This window comes from Biomphalaria glabrata, chromosome 6 (assembly GCF_947242115.1).
Source record: "Biomphalaria glabrata chromosome 6, xgBioGlab47.1, whole genome shotgun sequence".
NCBI lineage: Eukaryota > Metazoa > Mollusca > Gastropoda > Planorbidae > Biomphalaria > Biomphalaria glabrata.
In genome coordinates, this window is record NC_074716.1 from 28,865,982 (window position 1) to 28,874,485 (window position 8,504).

The window sequence follows — 8,504 nt, forward strand, 5'->3', positions numbered from 1 at the left end:
CGTGATGCGCTAAAAGGGTGCAGAAAATAAACAATAAAGCATTAGAAAGGACAAAATGCAGCACTGTAACTAACATTAATTTTACGGGCAAACTTTAAAAACTTGCGTTCCTGCTGTCTGGTCTACGAGGGAGCCTACAGAAGTGAAACGTTGAATGCAGGCCTACTTGTAGATACAGAGAACGACTTATATGCCTATAACAGACTACTACTTGATATAGAGAGGAGCGCCATAGGGAGGAGGGAAAAAATCAGATAAAAAAGGGTAAGGATAAAATTAAAGCCGCGCAGTGGAAAGGATAGAAATCTAGTTAGAACTTAGAACCCACAGGACAACTCATTCACGTGAAGACAGCACGAGGGAGATCACGTGACCCTCAGACAACTCTGAAGACAATAAAGCTTGCGTTGATGGTAACTTCTGTCCACAGAAAGAAAAAAATTCATAAGACGGGCTCCCAGTTTTGCTCACGTCTGCACCTTCAACCCAGTCAGAAGCCTGTTCAGACTAATCATTTAACACTTGCAACCATCCAACCGCAACCCTTGCGTCATTTTTTGAATGTACAAGTCAAACAAATCCTTCGGTGAAATACTTCGGGGTTTCTTTAACGGATTGACGCTGGGAATAATTCTTGCAAATTATTGCATTCAAAACAATTCTAATCAAATCTCAAGCGTCTTTACAAAACAAGACCTAAGCATTAAACTTTATCAAGTGAAACTAGACGGGAAAATATAAGTTTTCTTACCTGACTTGTAGAAACGCTTTAGAATCTCTCTCTCTCTCTCTCTCTCTCTCTCTTCTCTCTCTCTCTCTCTCTCTAGTATAAAATATGTGTGTAGGCCCTATGTGTGTGTATATATACATATAAATTTACATAAACGTATTAAACATCTTTAAGGGTCACATGCTTATATTAAAATTATCAAAGAATCACTTTAATTGTTAAATGTTACTTGTTACGAGGGTTTACTGCTACTAATGATTTTAATGGTTAAACAATACCATGTAGCCTTATAGAAAAAGTATAATAGAATAATAAAGATGTAGTCCAATATTGTTCAGTTTTAGAGTAATCTATCTATCATACTAAACGTAGATGTGCGGGCGATCCAGTAGAATTTTTAACTTATGTGTTTAACTTTTCTATAGATCATTCTACTTCGAGGGGGGAAAAAGTGACAGAAGCTATAGATCTGTTATTGTGAGTCCCTCCCACCGGGGCTCCAGAATGGAGACCTCCCCCTACCCAGGCCCGTCAAGCAATAGACCTTAATGTCTCGTAAGAAATAAAACCGGACGCCAAGGAACCAATTTGTCTTCGTCTTCTGTTGCTTCCAATAACAGATTCATTCCCTGGTGGAGACCCCTCTCACCGATTTAGGAATCAAACGCTGGAAGTCTTGACTCGGGAGGAACGAAGGCTGCTCGGCGTGGAGCTCTAGGAAGAATGCTTTGAGGGGAAACTCTCTCTCTCCCCCCTTTTTTTTCCCTTCTCCACAGCATCACATCAATGTCCTTGTCAGCATCGTATCCACCCCTTCCAAACCTCTATCCTTCCTCATATTTATGTAGCCTCACCTTTTCCCTGTGGTCTCCCCCCACCCTCACATTCTTACCCTATCTCCCCACCCCCAACTTATTCCTGCATCTTTTCACATTGTATTTATTATTCTCTAGACTTGACGAAGACGCCCGCAGAGTCTGGACAAGAGAGTTGGAAGGCAGCGGGAAGGGACGACGTCATTTGATAGACATTCTGTCGATGGGGTTTGGGGCGGGTGCTTGTGGTGGGACAGAAAGCGCCCTATAGGTTGATCCCGTTATTATCATATGGAGGACCAATGTTTAGGACCTCGGTGTCGAGCCGCCCTACAGTCTACAGTTGCTACGTGTTTTTATTGTCCTGTTCTGAACACATTAACGGCTTATCAATCCAACATTCTCGCCACTTCAGGCTTAACCTGTATACATTTGTTTTTAAAGTGTCTAGATTTTAGATGTTAAACTTTATACTATTGTTAAAGAAAAAAAAAGTCTAAAACAAATCCATTGATTATTGTAGTGTTTTCATCGTACTTTAAGCGTGCAATGCGTGAGAGCAGACTCGTAGTATTTTCCAATCAGAGTTTCACTCAAATCTGCATCTAATCATTAGAAGCGTAGTTAAAATGTCAGCCATATTGTTTCTTGATTTCCATGAACTCATCAAAAGAAATGGACTGATCGCAAAGAATTTTTAGCTCATTCTATTTTGATGTAAGAATCGGAAATACGGGAGTTGTGTTGAATTTAGTCTTGAAACTTAAGATCACTCAATGACTTTTGTGGGATTTTGAGATTTGTAGAACTTAACTTCAATTATGTTGTTGTTTTTTTTACTATCGACTTAGATTTTAGTTTTGATTGTGTACATGAATGATGGTAGATTTTAGTTTTGATTGTGTACATGAATGATGGTAGATTTTAGTTTTGATTGTGTACATGAATGATGGTAGATTTTAGTTTTGATTGTGTACATGAATGATGGTAGATTTTAGTTTTGATTGTGTACATGAATGATGGTAGATTTTAGTTTTGATTGTGTACATAAATGATGGTAGATTTTAGTTTTGATTGTGTACATGAATGATGGTAGATCTTAGTTTTGATTGTGTACATGAATGATGGAATACATAGTCTCTCTTTGGTCGTTAGTATATATATTTCTATGTCCAGGGTTCTGACTTTCAAAAAAATCCTGTTGGCATAAAATTTTTAATAAATCTACATGAACAAATAGATAAGGAAACTGAAAGCAAAAATAAATAAATACAGCATTCGGACACAAAAATATTTTTTTAAAGCCCACTATAACCATGTCAAAAAAAATTCCATAATTGACAAATTTGTTTTCAAAGTTAATTAATGAGAGAATGATAATAAGTGTGGCTGCTTGGCAAAACAATAACTCTTGGCTACTCAACTGAAAGGGCTAACGTTTGAATCTTAACTCCCATTTAAGACTAGGAATATTTAACTTGAGTTAAGATTTGAGTTTGCTGAGAGGCTTGACGAAAAACTACTCCTAGTTACCCCTCTTTCACGCACATTAAAGAATTGGGACCAAATTGCACTATTACTACTAAAATCATAACAGACGCCTCAGAACGATAACAGACGCTACAGAGCCATGGCAGACGCTACGGACACTATCGAACCATGTCAGACGCTATAGAAGCATGGCAGATATGGTCTAAAACAACAATAACAACAATAATAAAGATGATATGTGAAGTCTAGATCAAATGATGGACAATAACAATCTCATTCTTTGAAAAAAAAACTGGTTCGAAAAGTGTCTCCATTAAATTGAGCAGACGTCTTGTGTTGTAATGAAGGTCAGTGTTCTGAACTAAGGAAAGGTCAAAGGTAAACTACATTTGAGAACTCTCATCCTATTTGTTTGGGTTGTAAAAGAAAGAAAGAACTTCAAGGCAGAAAGTGAAGTGTTGAACTGTTCAGCACGATGTACCGAAAAGATAGAAGAGATGGACAGAGTAGAAGACAGGAGCTGTTCTATAGATCATCAGATACTTCAGGAGATCATCAGATAACCGCTACAGATTGCAAGATACTTCTGATTCCCTTATGTCGATTCACAGCGGTCTACGCGGCTTTTATTGCCAGCTATTCTGCTAACAAGTTTCTCCAGACGATACAATGTCTGATCCAACTTTTTATTTTCTTTTTCGAAAGTTTTTTTTTTTAGTTCGCTTGGCGGCAAATGTCGAGGAAAGATAATTTGTGTGAACTTGTGTAAAACTCCTTCCGGTTGAAGCGGTTCATCGAACTTAAAATCATTAACGAAAAAGATGAGTAAACAAAACTAAAAATAAACAAGCGGCAGGCGTTTGATCTGATAGCATCTCTAAGAAACACTCTGCAACAATGGCACCCCCAGCCTTGACGTAGTACTCACTGCCGACACCGCGATAAGCGAGGTCAACAGAAACTATATGCATTCAGATCAAGACATGAAATCTGTTCAATAGAAACACACCCTCTAAAAATACATGTTGAAAATTTCGAACGCTTTATGGTGTGTTTTGTAAAACGTAAAACAAATTAAACATAAAACAAGGTTACAAAAGACAGTTTGTGTGGAAACACAAACTCAAAATCGGCCCCCGAAGTGGTCTACCCAGGCAGGCTTCAATATTTTCAGAAAGAACATCCAAATGAAATTATATAAAAGACAAATGAGGGATAAGAATGGAGAAAGAAGGTTGACAGAGCTTGTGTAGTGCCCCAACGGTTCCGCAGATCAAAGGATAGGTGAAAGTGAATGTAAAGTTAGATGTGAACCTGGCCTAACTAGTTCCCCTTTTAGACCTTGTGGTCTATAGGGCAGATGATGTAAAGTTCATCTGTTTTTGTGGCCTACGGTTAACGAGGGTGTCATGTAGCCAGCACAACGACCTACCGCCTTTACTTTTCTCCCAACTAATGTCAGGTACCCATTAGAGCTGGGTGGACTCAGAGGCGCCCAAAGATTCCGAAGTTGAAAATCTCAGTCTTCACCAGGATTCGAACCCGGGACCCCCGGTTTGGAAGCCAAGCGCTTTACCGCCCAGCGCCTCTCCTGGCCTAACTGAAGTCTTATAATTGATCTAATTTACGATTTCTTTACACCGAGTATCATAATTTAGAAAAACCCAGGTTCGTTTCTTGTGCAAGGTTATTCGCTAACACCGTATAGATCAAATTTACCTCTCTATATTAGTATATTTAGATCTATATATTAAAATCAACCATTTCTAGTGGTTGGCCATTAATGTTTACTTGAGGTGTAGTATTTATGTTCTGAACTAGTATCTTAGTCTTGCTTTGACTAATATTTAGGCCGAACTTCTGGCAAGCAGCAGATAGTTTGTCAACCAAGGACTGAAGCTGAATATCAGAATCAGCCCCAAGAGCTGCATGATCAGCATACAGGTGTTCCCTGATAAGTATCTTCCTAACCTTGGTTTTTGCCCGCAGCCTTGATACAATTGAATAAATTACTTTTGAAATCTTGGCTCTATCATATTCAACAATACTCTACTGGATAAAGACATTAACACCAGGATAGCCAAAGCAATGGGCACCATGTCACGGTTGCAGAAAAGAGTGTGGGACAACATATTGCTGACTAACAATACTAAAGCCTTAGTCTATTCGACCTGTGTGATGAGCACCTTGCTGTACGGAAGTGAAACATGGTCAACTTACTCATGGCAGGAAAAAAAAAGCTGAATGTCTTCCACCTCCGATGCCTAAGGCGGATCTTTAAAATCGGTGGCAAGCTAAAATAACCAATGAGGAAGTGCTACGAAGAGCAGGGTGTCAGGACATCCGCTGTGTTATCAGCAGCAGACGCCTTGGCTGGCTTGGCCACATTCGTAGAATGCCACTAGGTCCACTTCCACAAGACATTTTGTATGGCGATCTAATAGAAGGCAGGAGAGCCGCTGGTCGTCCACTTTTACGTTATACGGATGTATGCAAACGCGACATGAAGTTCTTCAAAATCGACACTAGCAGCTGGGAAAAAGTACAGTGGAAAGATCCACATGGAGAGAGAGCATAAAGGAAGGGTCTCGGATTGCAGATGCCATACACAACAGAAGCTTAGAGAAGGGTGAAAATGCAACGGCGCCTGGTGATTACATATGCCCAACCTGTGATCACAGCTGTGTATCAAGGATTGGCCTCTTTAGTCACACAAGAAGTTGCAAAGGGAAAAGATCGACGTAAAATGCCACAGATGCCACAGATATTAAAATATAATACAAAAGAAATAGTCTGTATGAATGCGTTGGTAAAATAAAAAAAATAATAATTAGTTGCAAAAGGAAAAGATCGTTTCTCGAGACGTAAGATGCCACAGTGCAGCCACACATATATATATAATCTATTTAAGTGACAACTAGGCTACGCGGGAACTGGCACTTGTAATATGCTAGCTTTGGATGTCATGTATTTCATTCAGTGGTCACTGGAGTTTTCAAAACTCACCTGGTTTCCTCACATCCAGAATCGAACCTAAACTTACCTGTAAAACGTGCCCCTTATAGACATTTGGATTCTAAACATTCTCAAAATTAGGTTTTTGTTTGTTTAATTGTTTTCGAATAAGTAAAACTAGGGAACTAGGGAAGGGAAAAAAAAGCTTGGATTAAATTCCTTTATTTCCAATGTAATTTGAACCAAAGCAACACGATCACCTTTGATCCTCCGAGTCTGTGTGATAGACGGAGTCAGGAAAAGTTTTGGCGGTAAGAAACATGACGGGACCCTCCTCCCCCCCCCCCCATCCGTTGAAAGCTAACACGGCGATGCTGTACAGAACAACCTCATCATACAGACATTTTTGTTTGTTTGTTTGTTTGTTTGGGATAATGTGGAATGAGTTGAGGGGGTGGGGAGCATTCATTTCGGGAAGGGGGGAAACCTAGGGAAATCCAACATAAGTTTCAATTGGTTGGGTGGGTTTAAACCATTACTATCAGCTCCTCCAATTTCTTATCTGCCTGCACCATCAGAAGACCGCTCTGAAGTTTAGTGCCTCGTGTGCAGCTAACCGCGTCCCTGGCCAGCAGTCGCGACAGCGCATAAATAACCTTCTTTAAAAAAACAACGACTTTCCATCCGGGGATTTCTGGGTGCAGAAGTCAAGTCTGTATATCTATCTCCCCTTCTCTCTCTCCCTCTCTCTCTCTCTTTCTTCGAAAAGAACACAAGATTGAACTGAGCATTCTGTCCAGCAGCAAGAAACCGAGAACAACAAATAATTAGCAGGAACTCTGTGATCTTGTTGCCTTACCTTCAGATTTATTGGCTAGATGAAGAGTTTGATTGTGTGTGTGTGTGTGTGCTCCTGGAGAGAGTGAGAGGTGTGATGAGAACAGTCTCTCTAGATGGACATATTTTATGCCGCTATCAACACTATAGATTCGGTACAACTTCTAACACAGACAATACATTAATAATGTAGACTTTCAGAATTGGGAATGTTGTGTTATTATTGAGTAGTTTTGTAAGCACCACTGCCCGAGAAGAGGGTACAGTTAAAGACAGTTAAAGACGCCAGACTAAATTTGAAAGGGTTGAAGCGAGTCGATAAGCATTGGTGAGATTCATCGTTAAGAGTTGGGGAGGGGTTTGTATGAAATTTATAATAATAATAATAATAATAATCTTTATTATTCGTGAGGAAATCTGTTTTATAATTGTGCATTACAAAAAAAAAAAAGAATACATAATTAAAGCAATTTTGTACGATGGCACTCAAACTATACATTCACACCCCAGTTTCTCTTTAACATTACATGTGAAATTTACATCAGTAAGTTAAAGTTTATTCAACAATTGAATAGCCAAAGGAATGAAAGAGTTTTTGTTTCTCTGATCAGTGTCTTATATCTTTTTTTTTGTGATGGTCAAATGGTCAAATCATGAAGAAGAGGCGGATTTTTTTTTTATGCTTAACATTTTCATAGCTTTCTTAGAAATGTTTTTCTTAAATTTAAGGGCAGTCTTAGATCCACTTTAGGGCAATCCTGGGTTCACTAAACGTTAGTGGGCAATTCAAAGTCCACACAGCTTTTTTTTTTTGGCCGTTACAAGGTCTACTTAGAACTTTAGGACGTCCCAAGATCCACTAGCACTTTAGGACATTTCTTAAGTCATTCTGTCCTATAGGACATTTCTAGATCCACCTCTAAATACATTCCTTGTTTCTTTGCTCCACTGAGCGCCCTGGGTATTGCTAGTTCCACTCAGCACTTTTAATTATTCTACTTGATATGTGTTAGGGACATCAAATGTTGGTCGGTGTGTTGGTCACGTGACATCCTCGTTAACAGTTGTTGTTTTTTTTAATGCAAACTCGTCTTCATTTTATTTATTGAGACACAAATCTCTTTTAAGAAAATACGTCACCTTATTAGAAATGTTCTATCTCATATGAATCAGCTGCTCCGAGAGAAAAAATACTTGGACATCTTAGCCCGAGAGTATATCGATAAATGGTCTAAAAATTCACGACATCAAATGATGAACTAAAATGCTGCTGATATTAGCCTATTGAAACAAATCAAACAAAAAATCTAACCATGTTATTAAAATATTTAAAAAATAATATGCTAATAATATTATAATGAGTTTATCCCTCCCTTTTCTACCCACCGCCCATTTGTCTACATCATACGTGTCAAAATATGGAGGTCACACATAGATCTGTGTGGTCACCGTAAATACCTTACCCTTCATTTATATTCAGATAAGAGGTCGATGTCCTATGATAAAAGAATACAAGAATACAGTCAACAATTTAGACCTTTGTCAAACTTTTTTTATCCTTATATTTATTAGTACAGTGTACCTAAGTCTTAAGTGCATAGTTCTCAGATAAGAGATCTACTTGGCTAATTTTTTTTTTAAATTCCAAGAACTGTCATTTTTGCACCAAGGAACTT